The sequence below is a fragment of the Lathyrus oleraceus genome, chromosome 7, assembly GCF_024323335.1.
Source record: "Lathyrus oleraceus cultivar Zhongwan6 chromosome 7, CAAS_Psat_ZW6_1.0, whole genome shotgun sequence".
Taxonomy (NCBI): Eukaryota; Viridiplantae; Streptophyta; class Magnoliopsida; order Fabales; family Fabaceae; genus Lathyrus; species Lathyrus oleraceus.
Window position 1 is genome coordinate 466,842,816 of NC_066585.1, and position 25,192 is coordinate 466,868,007.

Genomic DNA, 25,192 nt, shown 5'->3' on the forward strand with positions numbered 1-25,192 from the left:
GTAACCTTCATGGCAAATCTCTTGGGAAATGATCTGAGAATCTTTCTTACAAGTTTTTCTTCAGACAATTTCTCTCCTAAGCCTCCAGAAGTGTTGGCAATTTCAAGAACATTCATGTGGAAGTCATGAATAGTCTCATCCTCTTTCATCCTCAGATTTTCAAACTTAGTAGTCAGCATCTGGAGTTTAGACATCCTTACCTTGGAGGTACCTTCATGAGTTGTTTTGAGAGTATCCCAAACTTCTTTAGCCAGCTCACAGTGATGCACCAGTCTGAAGATGTTCTTATTTATCCCATTGAATAGGGCATTCAAGGCCTTAGAGTTTCCAAGGGCGAATGCCTGTCTTCGTTGGATGTTCCCATCCTTTGTTGACAGCTCTCCAGACCTTGCTATCCAGAGACCTTAAGAAGGCTATCATACGAGGTTTCCAGTCATCATAGTTAGAACCATCCAGCATGGGTGGTCTATTTGAGAATCCTGCATCCCTGTCCATGGTACTAGAGTGTAACGGCCCTAGATCTCACCCAGAAATTAACAGGAAGGGTGCCTGCTCTGATGCCAATTGAAATTCTAGTAATAGACTATCGATGTCACACTGGATGTTATGACATCCAATTCTGCATAGACAGGAATGATGCAGAAACTAAATGTAAAGGGCAGTAAATAACACAGAGAATTGTTTACCCAGTTCGATGACAAACACACCTACGTCTGGGGGCTACCAAGCCAAGGAGGAAATCCACTATAAGAGGTATTAATTCAGGACTTAAACCAACTGTTTAATCCTATCACTTAAGACCTACCCAATGCAATTTCAATATAAACTAAGACCTGAGTTCCTACTCACTCCCCCTCAATCACAACAGTGATTACAACCTTTAATAAGTTTAAAGTCAGTGGTGAAGTTATACTTCAAACAACTCTTGATTGTGCTTAAAAGCTTTAATCAAGAAACACAACACTCACGCTTAAAAGCTTAGAGTGACACAACAATTACAACTCAATAAACACCCTAGTCCAATGCAATCATCTAGGTGATAATTGCTTGGCTCACAATTAAAACCTAAAACAAGACACAATAAAACATACAACAAGGAAATCGAATGATGTATTTAATTCTTCACACTTTGAACCCTTGAATTGCTGAAAGTATGATTGCCATCCTTTTATAATCCAACACTTGGGCCTTGTACTTGAATTTCCTAAAATTAAGGTTAAGCAAGTTAACCTAGTTTCCACATATTAGGGTGCTAACAAATAGGCTATATGCTAGGCCTCTTAATTGTAGCACAGTTGTTAGTTTCCTGGATTTTAGCTCAGCTGTTAGATTCCTGAAAAATAGCCTGAGATAAATACTGAAGCATAATAGAAAAACTAACTAGCCTACACTTTAGCATATGCTGTCAGGAATGAATGTCATAACATTCAGTTTGACGTCCAGAACATAGGCTATATGCTAGGTTTCTTAATTCTAGCTCAGCTGTTAGTTTCCTGAAAAAACAGCCTGAAATAAATACTGCACTATACCAGAAAAACTAATTGGCCTATAATTCAGTATCTGCTGTCAGGCATGAATGTCATAACATTCAGTTTGACATTCAGTAAATCTTGTATTAGCTAATCCTGCAGCATACTACTCAAGCATGTCATGACATCAATCAAGACATCAGAGTACAGTTAGTGTTTTAACATAAAATGCAGCCAATCAAAAACATCTACACTAAAAACAATCATCAATTTCTCTTTCACGTTCTCTTTCATGTTCTCTGTCACATGAAAACATTGCCATGAAAATATTTGTTCAAGATAATGAAATCTCTCTGAGATGGATTGCAAGTACATAAATTTTTTTCTTATTTGGAACATCTAACTTATCATAAATTTGAAAATATAGGTTATTCTCCAAGAATCCATTATCAAACTCTTGATTTGTTTCAACAATTTGTTTTAATATTCTGTGTAAATAATATATGAATATAAATAAAAAAATCCCGGTCTTTAAAAAAACCAAGAGGTATGTGGAGCTTGAGTTGGAACACATTTTATTGTTTTTTATTTATTTAAAAAGAAAAACATTTTACTTCCATATTTAGTAATAATTGAGGTAACTGAGGTAAAATATAATCATGTTTATTTAGTTTCTTCACCATCCTTAAACAAATATTTGTCGTTCATTTAATGAGTATCAATACTCAAGACACTTCCACTAGTGATCCTCGTGAAACCTAAAAGTCTCATTATAAAAGAATTATGAATATTAGTGAATCCACAAGAAACTCAAACGTTGTTGTGAAACCCTCTATGATTAATCAGAGTGCCATGAGATTTTACAAAGTAAAAATATCAATGTAATAGAATGCAAGAGCAGAAAAAATGTAGGTTTTTAATATGTGGTTGGTGAGATTGTATTTACTTTGCCAAAATTTTATGTGATGGATTTCAAGTGAGGAAAAAAAACTTGGTTCAAGATTTGTGTTATAACATAATCTCGTAACTGAATATTTATTTTATTTATCTAACAATTTTTTTATATAAAAAACAAATGAATGCAAAAGCCATAGAGAATATATTGCATCCAACATTTGATCTTCCCAAAGATTCAATGAAACAAGGATCCAACATTTGTTCATCCCCAAGATATCCAGCATTTGTTCTTTACTCACAGCGATGACGATGAATCAGATTCAAAATTTGTTATCTATTTTACTTGAATACTTTGTGTAGGCAATGTACTGAGTATATATATATATATATATATATATATATATATATATATATATATATATATATATATATATATATATATATATATATATATATATATATATATATATATATATATATATATCCCCTCAAGTTTGGCACTAAAGGGATATGGTGTTAGTTTGTAAAATATAAAAAAACTATTGTTGGGGTTCGAACCCATGACTATTTAAACTAAAACCCATCAATTATTTTTTAGCCGAGGGGTAAATTTCCCACTTTTCATGTCACTTTTGGTTACCTCGGTATTGTAACCGAGGTGAAATCCATTTCGTGTTCGACATGACATATGTTATTTGTAGTAGTTCCGATTTCAAATAAACTTGAACAAAGTGTCGTAGATTTGAAATCCACCTAACACATATAATACAACCATTTGGATTTTAAGGTGGGGCAGTGTGCAGTGGAAAAATGTTTCTGAAAAGTCGTATCTTGTAAGATCAATATACACTCTTTCATACACACTTGTTGTGATATGACCCATTTCAGGGAAGCTCATCCATTTATCCTCCGGTGTCGGTCCAATAATGCAAGGATAAACATATTCGTAAATTGCATCAAAATTTACTTTTTTTTCCATTATAGCAGTGTGTATGATTCTTTATGGCCTCTCAAAACTTGGATATGTTGAGGAAGACAAGTATGTGATCCTCTTCTCCTTTACCGAGCAAAACAGGAACAACTTAAAAACTGTAACTACCGTCATCCTTAACATTGACGATTCGTTCAATGTATTTGTGCATAGAAACTGACGTCTCTTCAAGAATAATTTTTTTTCTTATGCGAGCTCTTTTGAAAATGATTTTTTTGGGATTTTAGTGTTGGAGAATCAGGAAGAAATTTGTCAACTTGTTCAAGATATGAAGTAGATCGTATCGTTGAATTGTCACTTAGTGTAGGTTTGACCTTCTTAGGAGAATCTTTTATATTTACAGGTTGAGAGGGTGGTTTGAAGTCTGTGGTTTCCGAATAAGAAATCTTTTTCAATTTCTCTTTGATATGGAGTTTCATATTGTCACCGGCTTCCAAAAGTATCTCTTGTATCACTTCCATTCAGTTAAGATAGAGATATTTGATTTTCCGTATTCGATGACACAATCATCATCAAACCTGAGCCTTTCCCAGTGAGGAATAGTTCATCCATTTGTATCGGGATATCAAGTTTAACCTTTTTAGATATAATACAAACAAATAGGTGAGAATAGGTTTTCTTAAGTGTGCAACCACACTTTGAGCTATTGGAACCTACATTCTAAACTCATTTGACTTCTTGAAAAATATAATTCTGTCTTGCTCGAGATATGTTGCCGACAACTAAGAATAAAAATTATTGTCTTTGAATCTGTGTTCCAACACTGTGACGTTACGACTAAATGATATATGCATCTCATTATGCTGATTTTGGATCATTTGGTTCATAGAGTTCCAATCTCTACACAAATCACCCTTACTATTTCCCAAACAATTCTTTAGTGTAACATTGGCATACTTAACTCTATTTATTGTTGTATTTCCAAGGTGCCTAAACCGATCGGTCCAAGTACACACAATCTTCTCCGTCACCTGGTCTAAAATTGTACTTTCAACATATTTCAATAAATTTGGATATTTCTCACACACCTTCTTGAAAAGTATAAGAACATTGGCATATAACTCTTTTGTAGAAGAAACTATTTTAACATTTTATGCATCCGTTATTCTTTCCACTATCACGCCCGCCTTGACCATTTTTGTGTCTACGACCTTTATTTGTTTCGTATCGCAGGTTTAATCCGACTTCTCACGCTCTTTGTTAAGTGATACCTACATAGTAATGCATAAGAAGTTGGGGAATATCTATGAAACCGAATTCATCAAAGCGGTATCGCGGTTGGTGACAATTACTTTCAACATGTCTTCTTTGTCCTTCAATGTTTCTTGACACACCTCTAATACCCAAGTAACATTCTCCCTTTTCCCCTCTCTAGAAATGCAAAGCCAAAAGAATAAGTTTTCTCAATATAGGTAACACCAACAATTTCCAATAGCGAAAGCCTTTACTTGTTGGTCTTATACATTGAATAAATGATGAGAATAATAGGATACATGTTGAACAACTTGATGGAATCAGGATGAGTCCAAAATATATCTTTAACCGTTACTCCATCCTCGCACTTTCGGTACCTAGACACATAACGATTATCATTCAAAAGTTTCAAGAGTTGTTGCATTTAAGTTCTATCCCCCCATTAATGCCTTGTTGTTTTGGGCCCGAATATTGTAGACTTTCCTGATATTTGCGATATTTTTAGGTCTTTTACGTTTCAAAGTTGCAATTATGTTTTTCGGTTGCACTATATTCAGTGTCTTGTCTAAAACACATTACTTCTCTTCTTACATGAGGCGACTTGGAACTAGATTGAAGGTGAGAAAAACAAGAAAGGGGGGTTTGAATTGTTTTGGAAAATAAGCGCTTTTGCAGAATAAGAACACACAGGATTTTATACTGGTTCGCTTATAACACAAAGCTACTCCAGTCCACCCGGCCAAGGTGATTTCGCCTTCAAAAAGGACTTAATCCACTAATCTTGAAAGATTATTACAACCAACGTCTAAGAGAAAGATCTCTTAGTCCTCCCAAGTATACAGACTACGCAGAGTCACTTGAGGAACAAAATCAATTTAACAAAAGGAATTTGTAATATAAAGTGCTTCTAAGATTAAGCAAATATTACAGCAAGTAGAGCAAGCAAGTGTTTTCACGTATGAGCAACAGCTCGTGAAAAACTAAGAGAGAGAGTAGAGAATTTTTGTGTGTTCAGGTGTCTCTCACTGAAGTATGCCGTCCTTTATATAGTGGTGAAAGGACCGTTGTAGTGATGGCAGAATATTTGTCTTTGATGAGAGTTTAATGCCATTACTTCTGTGTTTCTTGCCATAACCAATTTGTCTCCCTGAATAACTTCTTTCCAAATAAACTTTCTTTCCATTTGAAGTTGTTGTTTCCGTTACTCTTTCTGGATTTTGGAGAATCTTCGTCAGAATCTATGTTATCTCTGTCAATCTGAGATGCGTTGAAGTTACATCAGAGCTTCTGATAGTCCTGGTCTTTTTAGTTCATCAGAGTTGATTCCAGTGGAAGTTTAGAGCTTCTGGACTTCTGCTGTCTTGGTTTTGCTCAGAGTCAGAACTTCTAGAGCGCACTTCTTTTTCATATGCTTCTGATCTTCTAGTACTTGTATCTGATTAGAGTCTGTATCTGATAAAGCGATCAGATTACTTTATTTTTGTTCAGAGTCCTGCACACTTAGAGAAATTTCGTTAGGGTGCCATTTTTGGTTTCATCCTTTGTTATCATCAAAATCCTGGAATCTATTGTAGAACTAATTTTGTTCTTACATGGATGTCCAACTAACTTTTCACACATGTCATGCTTATGTAAACCACATATCACATTAAATCTCCATTTGTTATTTCCCAATATATAACCATGCAACATAAAGGGACACTCACATTTTCTTGAACATGTGTCATTTCATTTGAAATTCCAAAGAGGAATTTTATACTTCCCACTTCTTTCGCATTTCATTATCACAAATGCATCTCTTATATCCGAACCATTATCAAACCTTCTGATTACAACACCAAACCCCAATTTTGGATGTCTCTTTACAAAATTTAAACTCTTATTCATTTGTAGATGTGTTTCCAATATCTACCTCCTTCACACCAAGATGTTTTGCATTCAGAGACATAATAGGTTTGAGGAAAACATAGGGGTGCACCATATCTAATGAAAACAATAACATAAAATGTTCCAAAACAATTTAAGTTTAAAGTATATTAGTGGCAAATGAAAACAGACAGACTCTAAAATTGTATTTCCGGAGGAATTCATACAGAATCTGGAAATACATATTCGGATATGACGTAACTTATCAGCTACAAAACAAGATTAATATGAGCAATGAAACTTTGAAACAAATGATCTTTACCTTTAACTCAAACTTCTTTTACTCCTTTTGATGTGATGAAACACAAGATTGAAGGTTTGGAGTGAAAATCGTGATTGAGAATTGTAGGGTTTTTTGAAATGGTTTTTAGAAAAATGGGTATGGAGTCTGATCATGCATGTGTCTGTTTTACTAAAAATCACCTTTGATATTTCAAAAAATGTATCTCCGAATATGACTAACATGCAAAGGTGATAGATTTTTAATTCTCGCTTCAAAACTACGAAAATACAATTTTTGGAAACTCCAATGGAATGCTTAATGATCAATAAATTGATTGGATTTTTCCGGAGATGAATATTCGAAATAATATTTTGTTTTAAATTAGGGTGATACTCATTTAAGACATTATTCAATGAGGCAAACAGTGTTACATTTTCAAAATCTAATGGACAATTACAAATTTTCATACAGTGATTTTCCACCAATCCAATCATAAACATAATAAAAAATTCCATAATATGGACTAAGAAGAATACGAAATTCTTCTAATTATAGTTCTCTTCCAAATCTAATTGCAGACATTTCAACCTAATAACGCACCTAGCTTCCCAAAATGCAATGTGGGCGCATGAACAAGTCAACTCATTCTCGCTACTGAAGTCCGATGGAAGTTTCATATTAGAGATGTTACTGCTAAAATTTACAAGGTCGTGGCAGAGATGGATCTTTCTCAACGGAGTAATTTTAAACATATTATTACAATGTAAATGATTTTGTTTTGTTACTTTGAGCTTGTTTACAATTATTCAATGATGATGCATTACTGATTGGGTTTCAATTTTCTTTACATACTTTTTACAAGTAGAATATGCCAATCAATATAGATTCAGATTTCTCCAATTCCTAAAGTTCTTGCTACGAAATAGATTCTATGTTCCATTCACTTCATTGCAAGTAAATCATGATGACTTGTGTTCCATTCACTTCCTAACCCTAATTTTTTTTTATAGAAATTTATGGTTACTTGTTCACTATGATTATGTTAGTTTTGATGACATCTCTTAATCCTATAAATTATTTTCCTTGATTTATAATCTTGACATTAGATGTAACATTGAGGTATGCTTATGTGAGTCTTTGTAGCATCATGAAGTTAATGCTTACAATGTTCAAATTCAAAATGCTGCTACATATGAATTCAATGCAAGTCTGTTCTAAACTATCTACAGATGAATTGAGTTAACTTGATCAAATGGATGATTCAAACTACATCAATAAATGATATATCAAACTTCAACATTTAGCTATGTATGTATCCACCTTTACCTACATTGTGTTTGATTCTTGTGTTTTCAATTATGTTTAATGTGTGTTCATTCATTTAATCAATTACATATTATGTTTATCACTTCTAATAAATGCAAACTCATATGTTACCCATTTTTTCAGCCATTATTCGGTCAAAATTGTGTAGTTCTTAACAATATAATCTCAATGGAGACAATACTAAACTCAATTTTTTATTATTTGGTAGAATCGATACAATTGTTGTACATAGGTTTGATTGATTAAGTGATAGTTGCACTAATCATGTTTTTAATCTACTATCAGTGTATTAATTTATTTCGATATACTTATATTTTTTTCGAGTCTCTATATATTCATCTTGTGTATATGAAAGGTAACTATTCACTAGATTTAATAATCAAATATTTGGTGACAAAAAAAGAATTTAAAGGTCATTTTGTTTGTTGATGTTGGTGATATGAAGTTACAAGTAAATAAAAATGTGTAAAATCACCAAAACAACTCAAGGAAATACATGATATAGACTTATGAATTAGCACCATCCCCATACATACACAATTACACTAGAACCAAAATTAGGCTCTTAACCGAATGTAGATTGTTTTATTGACAAATAGAAGCTGAAATACAAATTAACAACAATAATGTTTAACATAATTCAATGAAAATTTTTACACAACTTTAGCCCGGAGCTTAATAGATGGGAGGTGGGGGTGAGTTATAGAGGTAGGGATGATATGGAGGAGGTGATGGAGATGGTGGAGGTGGAGATTTGTAGTAGTATGGAGGAGGCGGTGAAGGTGAAGGTGGCGGTGGCGACTTGTAGACATACGGTGGAGGAGGTGATGGAGAAGGTGGCGGTGGAGATTTATAGTAGTATGGAGGAGGTGGTGAAGGCGAGGGAGGTGGTGGTGACTTATAGAAATAGGGTGGAGGGGGTGATGGAGATGGCGGAGGTGGAGATTTGTAAACATATGGAGGAGGGGGGAAGGGGATGGTGGAGGTGGAGATTTGTACACATATGGAGGAGGAGGTGAAGGAGAAGGAGGAGGAGGGGACTTATAATAGTATGGTGGTGGAGGAGAAGGGGATGGTGGAGGCGGGGACTTATAAACATATGGAGGAGGTGGTGAAGGTGATGGAGGCGGTGGTGACTTGTAGACATATGGAGGAGGTGGTGAAGGGGAAGGCGGTGGTGGTGACTTATAGATATATGGAGGTGGTGGTGAAGGAGATGGTGGAGGAGGAGACTTATATATGTATGGAGGTGGTGGGGAAGGTGATGGCGGGGGTGGGGACTTATAGACGTATGGAGGAGGAGGTGAAGGTGAAGGAGGAGGAGGAAACTTATAAACATACGGAGGTGGTGGGGATGGAGATGGTGGAGGTGGTGACTTGTAGACATATGGCGGTGGAGGAGAGGGAGATGGAGGCGGTGGAGACTTGTACACATATGGTGGTGGTGGTGAAGGAGATGGTGGAGGAGGAGACTTATAAACATAAGGAGGAGGTGGGGATGGATATGATGGGGGTGGAGACTTATAAATATATGGAGGAGGTGGTGATGGGGATGGTGGGGGTGGCGACTTGTAGACATATGGTGGTGGAGGTGAAGGGGAAGGAGGTGGTGGTGACTTATAGACATATGGTGGAGGTGGCGAGGGAGATGGTGGAGGAGGTGACTTGTAGATATATGGAGGTGGTGGTGATGGGGAGGGTGGTGGTGGACTCTTGTAAACATATGGCGGAGGAGGTGAAGGAGATGGAGGAGGTGGTGACTTGTAAATATATGGAGGAGGAGGTGAGGGAGATGGAGGTGGTGGAGACTTATAAACATATGGTGGGGGTGGTGAAGGAGATGGTGGAGGAGGAGACTTGTAAACATATGGAGGCGGTGGTGATGGAGAGGGTGGTGGTGGACTCTTATAGATATATGGTGGGGGAGGTGAAGGAGATGGAGGAGGTGGTGACTTGTAGATATATGGAGGTGGAGGTGAAGGGGATGGAGGTGGTGGTGAGTTGTAAACATATGGTGGAGGAGGAGAGGGAGATGGAGGTGGAGGAGACTTGTAGAAATAAGGTGGTGGTGGTGATGGAGATGGTGGAGGTGGAGATTTGTAGTAATATGGAGGGAATTTGTCGACATAAGGAGATGATGGGGGTGGAGACTTGTAGTAATATGGTGGTTGTCGTCCTTGATTTGGAGGTGTTGGATAGTAAGACTTATCATCATCCGCAACAACAGTGCTAGCAATTAAGCATAACGCAATTGCATAGAAGAGTTGAGGCCAATGCCTCAACCCAAGTGAGCTTCCCATATTCTGTAAGTTTATGTATTTTTGTAATCAATTTTTTGGAAGAATGTTTGCTAGTTACTGTGATTGTTTAAGTTTGTATTGTAACTCTTTATTTATAGTGTTTGCCCAATCATAGATTATAGGATTTCTGAATATTTCAAATACATGGCTTAATGATTTAAGTTATATTATTATTTCAACTTTCAAGGATGGTGTACATCCTATAGTACCAGCATTTTGTATTTTAAAATATAATAATGTATTGTGGTTTTCAACTATATGAGTTTATGTTTTTCCAGAACACGGACATGAACATAGTCAATGAAGAGAGTAGGTGATAATGGGAATGTAATGTTGAATGAGTTATTTTTTATTAAAACGCGTCAAAGGAGGCTTAGTTCTGATTGTAGAGAGAGGAAATGGCAAGCACGTTTGAAAATCTGAATGTGAAAACAGTTTATAAAGTTAAATTAATTCCAAATTGCCAGAGTTTTCTAATGTCTTATATTGTGATCAATTAATACATATTTCTGGATTATAAAAATGAAAATCCTCTTTATTGTTATCGTTTCTACGTCAATATTCTTGATGAATTAATAAACTAACTCAGCCTAATTACTTGTCAATATGGTACTCTATATAGTTACTTAAAATGCATTTGACTTAGTGTATAAAAGTTACTGTGTCATATTTTCATAATTCTTGTAATCACTATCATGTAAACTTTTAGCCACCTTTTTGCATTAATCTCATTCAAGTACAGAGACTTTATATAGTACTTACAAATTCATGGTCCCTATACTACTTATGGTATGCCACCTTACACAATATAAAAAAAGTTAGTTAATCACCTTTGGTTCTTTCTTCCAAAGAGCCTTATTAATAAAAACGAAATCTCTCTTTATTGTTATAATTTCTTCGCCAATATTCTTGATGAATTAATAAACTAATTCAACTTATTTACTTGTCAATATGGTATAACTACTTGCCAATGTGGTATAAGTTACTTAAAATGCATTTGACTCGGGATATATAAGAAATGTATTATTTTCATAGTTCTTGTGATCATTGTCATTGTATTTAGGCCCTTCCTTAAAACAACTATAAATCTTTGATCAGTTCCACGGTGGAAATGTTTGAAATATTGAAATTCTCGGGTTGCTTTTCTCACCTTCAGTGGTGACGAGCTACCATATTAAAATTTAGAATTGTTTTACACAAATCTAAAAAGAATATTTCCGTTCAAACCTCATAGACATCATATCTCTTCGTAAATGAGTCACACCCATTTTATCATAAATTAGTACGAAAATGCATCTCTTTAAATTTACTTCTATAATATCACTTAGGCAGTAAGATTTGACACTTAGGCGTTGTTGAGTTATGCCTTATTCTCTTTAGAAGACAGTTACAATCAACATTGAATTGTGAAGGAACTAGAGAAGCAAGACATTTTAAGACAATTTAAGGAAGTATGAAAAACACTAATGTATTAAGTATACTGATATAATATGTCATTTATAATAAGTATACTATCGTAATAAATTTGTTATCAATTGAATCGTACACTAATGTAATAAGATTAAAATATCATATATTAGAATCAATCCATAATTCATAATACTAGAAACATGACAAATTATAAACTATAATACTATTTAGAATCCATAATACAAATGTTATTGGGTATATATGACCCCGTGTTCCTTCTCTGCCTCGTGTCCTATAATACCGTATGTGCCTTGGATAGAATGACATATACAATGGTACAAATGAAATATTAGTATTGGCGTATCATAAGTGTTATAAAATGTTACTAACAATAAATGTGCAAATATATTATCGTAATCATAGTACAACTTATTGTCATCAGTCTAATCTTCTAAAGAGAACCTTCGTCTAATTTCGAGTATATGTAAACCAAACAAGTGCCCCCTAGTTGTACTCATGAATTCAATCAAAGTCAATGAAGTATCTAAGGTAGACCACATCGATGTAATAAGCATTTTTGTCCACAAATATGGATATGTTAACTAAATACATGAGGTATGACTTCAATGCACATACTCTATGATGCAAAACCTGTGCATCATCACTATTGGCCTCCACTTCCACAGCGAAATGGTCTATATACATCTTCTCATAAAATGAAAATATAGCATGACACCTTCCAGTGTCATCAATCTCCTTTTAGGCACCAGTTAGAATAGCTCCCTAATAGGTCACTATCATGTACAATGCATCAGGCCTGGTCAATCTGAAGTGGTCTAATAATCTTCCCCTGATCGAAAGATGTAGCAGGGATGACACATCATCCAATGTGATGACATCTCACAATGCAAAAGGTGAAAAAATGACATCTTTGTGTGCCATCTCTCAATGAAAGCTGATAGAATACCATGGTTAATGATCGCGACTTAGTAAGTCTATGGGAATTGTGACTGCAAGTGCACAGTCGTATCACGTAGTTTTAAATATTATCAAACCCAAAAGGACTAATAATCGAAGGTATTGTTATCTAATGTAACTACGTAAATCTAAGGCTGAGGATCTTTCTAAGATTGGAGGGATGAAGAGAAATAACTATAACGTAAACAAAGTACTAATAAAGATATTTAATAAAGGGATATCGGTATGTAACGCATCAAACTTCGGGGATTCGATAGATAGTTGGTGTAATCTTAAAGATCAAAATATTCTTCAGTAGAAATTATTAATAAAAAGGACTTTGTCTCACACTCTCGTTTTTATTGACTCTGACCATACTCTTAAACTAGAATGCTCGGCTCTCGTGGTCTCATTATGAATATAAAAGTAATTTTTGATAATGACTAAAGTATAATTAATCCTAAAGCGCTCTCGTTGTATTTAGGATTAATGCCTCGTTTCAGCTATCCGGTTAAAGTCTCATACTCTCGTTCTTATTGACTGTAACCTTTGTTTGCTTTGTACTGTCGTACAAAAAACAGTTTTGAATAAAACAAGAAACTAAAACCGGAAAATAATATTCTATAAAAGCCTTCTCCAATTATTTACGAATCCCGTCGTTTCAACGGTCTTTACATACCGATACCTAGGCGTTTAGCCGGACATGGATCCGGTAACAGACATGATGTTCAGAAAATTAAGCATACAATAAGGCATAAGCAATTAAAATGGAAATTAAAATAAAACCTAGAATATAAATCGGGAATTTGGAATGAATACTGATTCTTCAAATTAAACAATGTCGGCACGCTATGGCAATCGAGTACACCGTTACAATCAAATTTAGATGCTTAAACAATAATTGCAATAGTCCTCGATGTGGAGAATCTATTGCTTTTACAAAGTAGGAAACTGCCTAAGAAAATCTAACAACAAAATCTGACTGGAAAAATGCCCCCCTCTTCGTAAATACCAACCTTCCCATATATACTCCCCACTCTTCTTAAATGTCGCATTGGTTGGTTGAAAAAGTAAGAGAAGGTCGTGGCGAAGAGTGTGGAGAGGAATAAGGAACACCGGGTTGATGGAGGTTGCCACCTCCCTAATGTGGTCTGCATGGAGGGCGCCATATTTTGTGAGATGGGCGCCACACATCCAAGCTTTGTGGCAGGCGCCACATTATGTGAGGTGCACGCCCACTTCCTAAAGCCATGTGGCGGGCGCCACACATCCTAGTGGTGGGCGCCACCATTCATTTGGTGTGGTGAGCGTCATGCTTCCTATTTTTCTCCATTTTCATCTTTTTTTCTTTCCTTTTTGCTATTTTCCACTTTGCTTGCCTATACATCTCTTATTCGATAAATACATGAAATAAACATAAAATATTGCGTAATAATAAGTGTTAATAAAGTAAAAAGTAATGCATATTAAGTCAAATATACGATACGTTTTTGCGTTATCAAACTCCCCCATACTTAAACCTTTTCTTGTCCTCAAGCAAATGCCGCGAACATGAATAACTAAAAAAAAATGTAAAAGCTTTGCAGCATAGAGTATCAAGACCCGTGAAAGACACAGTTGCATTCGGGTACTCATTCTAGTCTATAAACTCTACTTTGATCAGAAATTGCATCAAGAGGTACTAACTTCCACACTAAGGGTATCGTTGGAACACATAGTCACAGTAGTGCAACCATAAGCTTCCCTCCTATACACACCAATCTGAATCATGTCATCATGCCTAAGCCTACCTTATTAATCCTTCTTTTTATCCTTTTTGATTCTGGTGCAATCACATTAAGGTCGTTATCCTTTCACATTCATAACAAGATAATTTGTTAGTGACTATGATCTCATCATTATTTCTTTCTTTCTTTTCTCACATTTTGGCTTAAATACACCTAAAGATGGTTATACCGTTGGGTTAAATGACCGGGTGAGGGTCATCTAACTTAGAAGGAACAACATTTTTTATAAATTTTGTCAATCTTTTTATCATTTAAGCCTGAGATCATACACTTATTTGCATCGACTTCTTGCGTAATGTATGCTTAGGATGGTACAGATTGCTAGATAAACTACTTAAGGAATACTAAAGGATATAATTTTAAGTCTATGGCATGACAAGTTCTCAAATCGATCTTATACTTGGGAGATTTAAGGTGTTAAAACGATACCGATCTTGTAAAGTTTTTCCAAATCTCTACAATTCAACCTCAGTTTTATTTATAGGTTAGAATTTTCAAAACATGTACTGTATTTCTAAGTCTAGATTTTTGCAAAAAAAAAATTTATGGCTTAAGAAAATGGGAGAATTAGTAACAAGAAAATAACAAGAAAATAACAACAATTTAAATCTACCTAGAAAGCGATAAATTAAAGCGGTAAAGCTTCCTCCCCCATACTTAAACCGTGAATTATCCTCAATGCCACCATATAAGATAGGAAATAAAGGTAGAATTTGGGTAGCCTACTACTGGCGCCTTCTGCCACGTGTTCGTGCACGTCCACCATTTCCAAGTTGGTGAGGTGGCGCATAGTCTTGTAGATATTCCACACGCACTGTCAATGCTGTCATTTCATCGATCAAGCCGAACATGTTCTGTTCGGTTCTGAAGGCGTAGTCATGCTGGTCATGCTGCATGTGACGAAGTATTTGCAACTTTTTTGTCTGCTGAGCTTCCATGTTTTGGATTTGTTGGTCGCGCTGAGCGTCTAATTCGCTACGCCGTAGCAATTCAGCATATGTCTCATCAAGAGTGACAGGTGCCACATTTCTTCGTCTGGGTCTTTGACTGGATGATGTACCTGCAACATTTTCAAATGACACGTGTGTGGTGTGTGGGTGTGTGCCAGTAGCCGGAACAACTTGCTCCGGAATATAATCCTCGTCGATGTCCCCGCCAACAACTACATTCTCAGGAATGTGCGTGGGGACTTGGTCAGGTACCGCATCATTGATATAGCGAAAATTTTCTTGGTTACGCACATTTGTGCGAGTTGGGTTTGGGAGGATGAAATCTTGTAAGACATTATTTGCATTTATTAGATTAAACTTACCGTCTCCCCTTCGTTTTCCCAATTTCATGCTTCTCGTCATGTCAATGTCAATGGCATGATGCAGGAGCGGAGTTAGCCAGGAGAATTTTTCTTCGAGTCCTAGGACTCTGGCTATTGAGATTATTAAACCTCCAAAAATAACTGGCCCTCTCTTCGCATTGATAATGGCCTGCATGTGGAAGAACATAAAAGGGACAGTATTTACCTTTTGCGGCAGAAAAGTGGCGAACAGATAAAAGAGTTATTTTTCGTTCACCTTGTTAGAGTTTGCTCGGGCAAAAATGGTGCATGCCAATATTTGGCGGAAATATCGAATAACCGGATTATGAATTAAGGTGGCTCTGTTTCCCTCAAAACTATGGGTTACTGTACCTGTTATTGCCCTCCAAAATGGGTGAAAGACGTGTTGCCAACACTCAGTATCTGGGACCTAACTTACTACGCCATCCCCATGGGAAAATTGTAGCAGATCCGCTAGTTGGGTAAAGATAAAAGCATATTCTATGTTGAACAAGCGAAAATGGACAGTCCCACTTGAACAATTTGTGTTGGGTGTGGTACTAAAAATTAACGAACTTAGGAATTCTAGTGTTAATTGAGCATAGTCTGGGTCCTTAAAAGATAGGAAATAATTTAAACTTAAAGTGTTTAGCATATGGTTATTACTATCTAGAATTCCTAACGCTATTAAGCAGGGTTCATCGGCGTACCTTGTTGATTCGATTTTTCTTGCGCTTAGAGCCGTGTAAGTCTCTTCCTGCAATTCACTTGGTTCACCATTTCTGAACAATATTTCATATTCCCTTATCTGTGTCATGATTGAATTTCACACTACTCGTGTAATGTAGTAAGAATATAGCAAGAAAAAGGAGAATTATGCTTATGAGAGGTGTGGTTTTTTGAGATTATGTTGGTGGTTTATATAGAGGTGATGAAGGTTGGAAAACGATGAATGAAATAAATTTTATTTAATGGTTTTCAATGCCTCGGTCAAAGGATGTGAAAGTGGTTGAAGAATATTTATTACAATGTCTAGCATGAAAGGGACAAGGCAATTAAAGGATTTATGTGACAAAAGTACAGCAGCGTGCGCGTGAGTGTTAATGTAGTGGCTGGCGCCACATTTCATGTGTGTGGAGGGCGCTACTAGAAGGTTGTGGCGGGCGTCACAATGTTCACATGGGCACCACAGCCTGTGTGTGGCAGGCGCCACATGTAATGTTGTGTGTTCCAATGTGTGATCCTTTTGATATTCTTAGCCTCTGCATATTGTCTTTGACCACATCTTTTGCATGATAAATTAAGTTGACCGACATTAATTAGTAGTTGTACAATTAGGTAGAAGAAAACCAACATAATATATAGAAGTAAGAATTAGAAACAAGATATGGTAAAATGACATTAAAATGCAAAACTGAAAAATAAAAGAATGAGGTAAATAGGAAAAGATGATATAATTCGTCTACTGGAATAAAAGGAAATGACATAAATAAAAATTCCCAATGTATAAAAACATTAATAAAATTCCAAACATAAAATAAAATAAGGTCAATGTCAGTAAATCGATAATATTCAAATAAATTAGCCATTAAGGCGATTGCTGGTAGGAGGAGAGAACAAGTAGAAGTGCTGGTAAATGTGATCCAGGTTCTCAGTCACTACATCAATAAAGTCGTGGAATTCCATGCGCAAAGTGATCCAGGTAAATGGCAGCAACATGATCGGTAGGAGGCGCATCAGGTATAGCTGAGACCTGTGATTCAGCGTCCGAGAGAAAGGTATCATAGTGGTCGTAGATTTGGGGAGTCTCCAGAGGAGAAGGTGGTGCATCTGGTGGTCCATCCAAATCATAGAGTCAGTTTTTCCTATCATGTACACTCGTCCTATGGTCTGGCAGGGTAAACAAGGGTACTACTTGGCGGTTAATTAGAAATCCAAACATATCTGGGCCTAGGTTCCTAATGATACTAGTGTTGAAACAGAATCGGATGTTCATTGGTCATATAAGTCTGATAAGTGGATGTTTCAGTTGAATGGAATTTTCGATCATGGTCACTAAGCCCCCCACTAATATTGGTCCATGGTTATCATGCACTATACGGTCCAAATTGGCTATCATAAGTGTGGCGGTGTTAACAGGTCGGGCCTGTGATGCACAGTACATTATAAAGAGTTCGTCTTTGGACATAGAGGTTATGTTCTGTTGCTTTCCAAATAGGGTGTGAGCTAGGATCTTATGAAAGTAACGAATGACAGGGTTATGGATATTCTCGGAGTACATGAGATCCGGCTCGGGATGGTTGTTTCGTATGATGCTACCCCTAAAAGTAATCTAATTCAAGGTCTATAAGCCTATCTTCCTGGGTAATGGTAAAGGTATCAATACCATTAGGGCATCCTAGGAGTTCAACTATTTCTCTATGAGTGTAGCGATACTCATCATCGAACAACCTAAAGGTGATGAGGCCTTTGTTAAATCTGAAATTCTAGTTATCAGACTTTGGATGTCACACGGGTTGTTATGACATCCAATTCTGCACAGACAGGAATTATGCAGAACTTAAAAGTAAGTGCAGTAAATAACACAAGTAATTGTTTACCCAGTTCAGTCCAACATGACCTACATCTGGGGGCTACCAAGCCAGGGAGGAAATCCACTATTAGTAGTATCAATTCAAAGCTAAACTCACCCGTTTACAACTTATCACTTAATCCCTACCCAATGCAATTTCAATCTTACATTAAGATCAGAGTTCCTACTCACTCCCCCTCAATCACCTCAGTGATTACTATCTTTAAACAATATTAAAGACAAGTTGAAGTCACACTTCAAACAACTCTTGATTGTGCTTCACAGCTTTAATCAAGATACACAGCACTCACGCTTAAAAGCTTTGAGCGACACAACACTTACAACTCAATGAACACCCTATGCCACAACAATCATCTACTTGATAATGGCTTGGCTTACAAGGTACGTCTAATGCAAGACTCACAAAAATACAGCAGTGAAGTATGATGGACACATAAAATCTTCACGCCTCAAAATCCCCGAAATTGAATGAAGGAACGCCTTCCTTTTTATATTGCAGTACCTGGGCTTTTGCACCTGTATTCTCCTGAATTTAAGGTCACACGAGTTCCCATAAATTCAACATTTAGGTTACTAACAAATAGGCTATTTGTTAGATTCATTAAATGTAACTTGGTTGTTGGTTTCCTGGTTTTTCTCTAAGCTGTTGACTTCCTGAAGAATAGCCCAAGAAAAGCTGAAACAGAAAACCAAACAACCTACAATATAGCATATGGTGTCAGGAATGAATGTCACGACATTCAGCTTGACATCAAGGTGCATATGCTGAGTCTGTTTTTCCAGAAAACAGACTGTACAATTTTGCTGACCTGTACATGATCAAAATGACCATACTACAGTAACAGCTTACATTAATAAATGTTAAAGTGTCCAACTTAACATTCACACATTTGGCCTTAAGTTAGTTCTGTTATTCTCTTGAAGAACAAACTAAGTTACATGCTGAAGTATAGCAGAACACCACTCTGTCTAATGTTCAGTAGCTGCTGTCAATGATGAATGTCATAACATCCAATTTGACATTCAGTCAGTAGGCCTTATCCCAGGTCTGGTCTTTCCTTGATAACCAGACTGGAAATAAATACTAAGTTCTAACAGAACACCAGCTGTTCTATTTCTTAGTATCTGTTGATAGGTATGAATGTCACAGCATCCAGTTTGACATTCAATAAATCCTGTGTTAGCTAATCCTGCAGTAACTACTCAAGTGTGTCATGACATCAGTCAAGACATCAGAGTACAGTTAGATATTCTAACCTACAATGTAGTCACACATACATACTATGTCATGACATCAGTCAAGACATTTGTAACCAGCTAGTGTTTTACCATATAATGCAGCCAATTAAACACCTACAAACTCCCCCTTTGGCAAATTTTTGGCTAAAACCCTTTGATCCCCATAACAGAGTTCATAGCAGCGGAATCACACACCTAGCAGGAAATAATACTAGCTAATACACTCAGAGTGGCAGCACACTCACACACATGGAAGTTAAATAAAAACTTCACACAGCAGCACACACATACAGAAGTTAAATCTAAACTTCAACACACAGCAGCTGCAGGGGAGGATCTTCGAATCTGTCAGACCAATCTGTTGACTGTGGGGTATCACCTGTTACTCCCCCTTTTTGTCAAAAATGTTGCCAAAGTCAACAACATAAACAGAAAAAAAATGACAGACTTACAGACTTGGTTTTACTTCACAGTTTCAACCAAGTTAGTACCCACTTGATCTTGCTTCACAGCTTTGATCAAGTAATCACCCACTTTTGCTTTACTGTAGGTACAACCATATCAGATGCCATGACTTTGTTTCTGACATCCAGAACCACTCCTGCATGAACTGCATCCTTGAACTCCTGCAAGTACATTGGCCTTCTCACGGTAGGGTGTCTCCTTACCCTCTTGTAGCCACACTTGTTGCAAGTAGCATAGCTATGATCTGTTGACCAATCAGAGCATAGTACCAATTGTTTAATAGGCAGAGATATTAAACAATACATCCCAAACATCAGTGGTTTCTATAAGGTCTCAGAGAGACATATTCCCAGTTTGCTCCTTAAGTTTTCAAACTGAGTAGCATCCAGAGCCTTTGTAAATATGTCAGCCAGTTGAAGGTCCGTGGCTACATGTTCCAAAGTGATCACCTTGTCTTCTACCAGATCTCTGATGAAGTGGTGCCTAATGTCAATATGTTTGGTCCTGCTGTGTTGGATGGGATTCTTGGAGATATTGATGGCACTGAGATTATCACAGAACAATGTCATGACATTTTGAGTGACATTGTACTCAGTGAGCATCTGTTTCATCCAAACCAGTTGGGAACAACTACTTCCAGCAGCTATGTATTCAGCCTCTGCAGTGGACAGAGATACACAATTCTGCTTCTTGCTGAACCAAGATATGAAATTGTCTCCCAAGAAGAAACATCCTCCTGATGTGCTTTTTCTGTCATCAGCACTCCCAGCCCAGTCAGCATCACAGTACCCAGATAGGACAGGCTCAGACCCATGTGAATACAACATCCCATAGTCACAAGTCCCATTGATGTACTTGAGAATCCTTTTGACTTGATTCAAGTGGCTCACCTTAGGCTCTGCTTGGTATCTAGCACATACTCCAACTGCATAAGAAATGTCAGGTCTACTTGCAGTTAGGTAAAGTAGGCTTCCTATCATGCTTCTATACAAGCATTGATCAACACCAGGCCCTCCATCATCTTTGGTTAACTTCAGATGAGTAGGCGCAGGAGTCCTCTTGTGCCTAGCATTATCCATACCAAACTTCTTAACTATGTTCTTGGCATACTTGCTTTGGGAGAGAAACATAGAATCCTCCATTTGGTTTACTTGCATTCCAAGGAAATAGGTCAGTTCTCCAACTAGACTCATTTCAAACTCAGATTGCATCTGGTGAACAAATTGTTGAACCATTTGTTCTGACATTCCACCAAAGACAGTATCATCCACATAGATTTGAGCAATCATGATTTTGCCGTCTTCATCCTTCACAAACAAGGTTTTATCTATTCCACCCTTTCTGTATCCATTTGAGATCAGAAATTCGGTCAACCTTTCATACCATGCTCTAGGTGCTTGTTTCAACCCATACAAGGCTTTCCTCAAGTTGTATACATGCTTAGGTTGGTTAGGATCACAGAACCCTTTAGGTTGTTCCACAAAGACTTCTTCATTCAAGTAGCCATTCAAGAATGCACTCTTCACATCCATTTGGAATAGTTTAAACTTTAGGATGCATGCTACCCCTAACAGCAATCTGATGGACTCAAGCCTAGCCACAGGAGCAAATGTCTCATCAAAATCTACCCCTTCAACTTGAGTGTATCCTTGAGCCACTAGTCTTGCCTTATTCCTAGTAATTACTCCTTTCTCATCAGATTTGTTTTTGTAGATCCACTTGGTACCAATGATGTTGGTCCCTTCAGGTCTTGGAACTAGCTCCCATACTTCATTCCTTTTGAACTGCTCAAGTTCCTCTTGCATGGCAATGATCCAGTATTCGTCAGTCAGAGCTTCTTTCACATTTTTTGGTTCAACCTTGGATACAAAGCAGGAATTTGAGCTTATTCCCCGTGACCTGGTAGTCACACCACTATTGGGATCCCCTATGATAAGATCCTTAGGGTGGTCTTTCTGAATTCTGATAGATGGCGCTTTGGTGGTTGCATCTACTTCACATTCAGGAGGAGGTTCCTCTACTTCTTCAGACTTGACAGGAATGTCAGTTGAACTGTCAAGGAATGTTTCAACATCCTCCATGACATCGGTTCCTTCCTCTTTATCGTCCACAATAACATTTATGGATTCCATCAGGACATTGGTCCTGTAGTTGAACACTCTGTAGGCTCTGCTGTTAGTTGAGTATCCCAGAAATATACCCTCATCACTTTTCGGATCTAGCTTTCTTCTCTGTTCACGATCTGTGAGAATGTAGCATTTACTTCCAAAGATATGAAAGTACTTCACAGTAGGTTTTCTGCCTTTCCATATTTCATACAGAGTGGAGGAGGTTCCTTTTCTCAAGGTGACTCTGTTGTGAACATAGCACGCGGTATTCATTGCTTCAGCCCAAAAGTGCATGGGGAGCTTCTTTGCATGAATCATTGCTCTGGCAGATTCTTGAATAGTTCTATTTTTTCTTTCAACTATCCCATTCTGCTGGGGAGTTATAGGGGAGGAGAAATCATGACTTATTCCTTCAGACGAGCAAAACTCATCAAACTTGGAGTTCTTGAACTCCGTACCATGATCACTCCTAATTCGGACCACACAACTGTTCTTTTCCCTTTGAAGTCTGATGCACAGGTCTTTGAAGACATCGAATGTATCTGACTTCTTTCTGATGAAGCTTATCCACGTGTATCTGGAATGGTCATCAACCACCACGTAGGCATATCTCTTCCCACCAAGACTTTCAACCAGCATAGGTCCCATTAAGTTCATATGCAACAGTTCCAAAACTCTGGAAGTTGTAGGATGTCCCAGCTTCGGATGTGACATCCCTGTTTGCTTGCCCACTTGGCATTCACCATAGACTCTTCCTTCATCAATAAGCAGCTTTGGGATCCCTCTGACTGCTTCCTTGGATATAATCTTCTTCATTCCCCTTAAGTGGAGATGTCCAAGACGTCTATGCCACATCTTCACCTCCTGTTCTTCCTTGGTTGAGGAGCATATTGTAGAAAAGTTAGAGACTTTAGGTTCCCACATATAACAGTTATCTTTGGACTTGGTTCCTCTCATAACTTCCTGATTGTCACCATTAGCCACAATGCAAAGCTCCTTAGTAAACTGAACATGAAACCCTTGATCACACAACTGACTTATGCTGATGATGTTTGCAGTTAGTCCTCTTACTAACAGCACATTATTCAGTTTTGGAACTCCATAGCAGTCCAACTTACCCACACCTTTTATTTTACCTTTGGCGCCATCACCAAAGGTCACATAGATGGTAGTGTGAGGTTGAATATCCACCAGTAGATTTTCCATACCAGTCATATGTCTTGAGCATCCACTGTCAAAGTACCAGTATTCTCTGGTAGAGGCCCTTAGAGCAGTGTGTGCTATCCTAGCATACCATTGTTGCTTCTTGATGGGAACATAGCGCTTATATGGTTTATGCTTAGGCCTGACATGCGTGGCTTGGTTAGGGAAACCATGAATCCAGTAGCAGAAGGCTTTTATATGACCAAGCCTACCATAGTGGTGACACCTCCACTCCTGGTATTTCCTCTTCTGATGATCATTCATCCTAGTTCCTCGATGTTGAGACATTGGCTTTGACTTCCGCTTGAACTTCTGAACTTTTGCCTTTGGGCGTTTGTGTTCAGCTGAGTATCTTTTCCCAAATCCTAGGCCAGATTTGGTTCCAGACTGCTGTCCCACCTTTAGTATCTCTTCCAAGATGTCAGTTTCCTTATTCATCATTCTGATGGATTTGGTCATCTGATTCAGCTTGGAGGTCAGCAAGGCTATCTCACCATTTAGACCCTCTATGAGAGACAGTTGCTTCTGTCTCTCATCTTCCAGTTCCTTGATGAGGTTCTTCTGTTTTTCTCCTTGTGCACGCACTTCTGCACTGGTGGTACACAACTTCTTATAGGCTGCAGCAAGTTCATCAAAGGTCAGTTCATCTGCACTTGAGTCATCATCAGAGGCACAGACACTGGTTAGTGCAGTGACATGTTTGGCAGATTCTCCTTCAGATTCACTTTCAGAATCTCCTTCAGACCATGTGATAGTTAGCCCCTTCTGTTTCATCTTGAGATAAGTAGGACATTCAGCTCTGACGTGTCCATACCCTTCACAACCATGACACTGGATTCCCTTGCCTTGGTTGAACTTTTCTTCAGAAGTTGATCTTTTCTTGATGTCAGACGCGATGTTCTTGACATTAGGTCTCCCTCTTTGATCAATCTTCTTCACGAACTTGTTGAACTCTCTCCCAAGCATGGCTAAGGCTTCTGATATACTTTCATCACCTTCAGTATATCCTGCTTCTGACTCCTCTTCAGCATTAGATACAAAAGCTATGCTTTTGTTCTTCTTTTCAGCATTCTCACACAAGCCCATTTCAAAGGTTTGGAGAGAACCAATGAGCTCATCCACCTTCATATTGCAGATGTCCTGTGCCTCCTCTATGGCTGTGACCTTCATAGCAAATCTCTTAGGCAAGGACCTGAGAATCTTTCTTACAAGTTTCTCTTCAGCCATTTTCTCACCTAGTCCACCAGAGGTGATTGCAATTTCAAGAATATTCATGTGAAAGTCATGAATAGTCTCATCCTCTTTCATCCTCAGATTTTCAAACTTGGTGGTCAGCATCTGAAGTTTGGACATCTTCACCTTGGAAGTACCTTCATGAGTTACCTTGAGGGTATCCCAAACTTCCTTAGCTAGTTCACAGTGGTGTACCAGCCTGAAGATGTTCTATCTGATTCCATTGAACAATGCATTCAAGGCCTTGGAGTTTCCAAGAGCTAATGCCTCTTGCTCCTTGTCCCACTCTTCTTCAGGAATCTGCACACTGACTCCATCTTCACCTGTCCTCATTGGATGTTCCCATCCTTTGTTGACAGCTCTCCAGACTTTGCTGTCTAGAGACCTTAAGAAGGCTATCATACGAGGCTTCCAGTCATCATAATTAGAGCCATCCAACATGGGTGGTCTGTTTGAGTGTCCTAAATCCTTGTCCATGGTACTAGAAAGTAACTTCCCTAGATCTCACCCAGAAATTCACAGGCAGGGTGCCTGCTCTGATACCAATTGAAATTCTAGT

The 25,192-nt window shown here is 37.6% G+C and overlaps 1 pseudogene; it reads right to left on the reverse strand.

Moving 5' to 3' along the window:
- Nucleotides 1-8,510: 8,510 nt before the first annotated feature.
- Nucleotides 8,511-10,432, reverse strand: LOC127106835 (extensin-2-like; annotated as a pseudogene).
- Between the last annotated feature and the right edge of the window lie 14,760 nt (nt 10,433-25,192).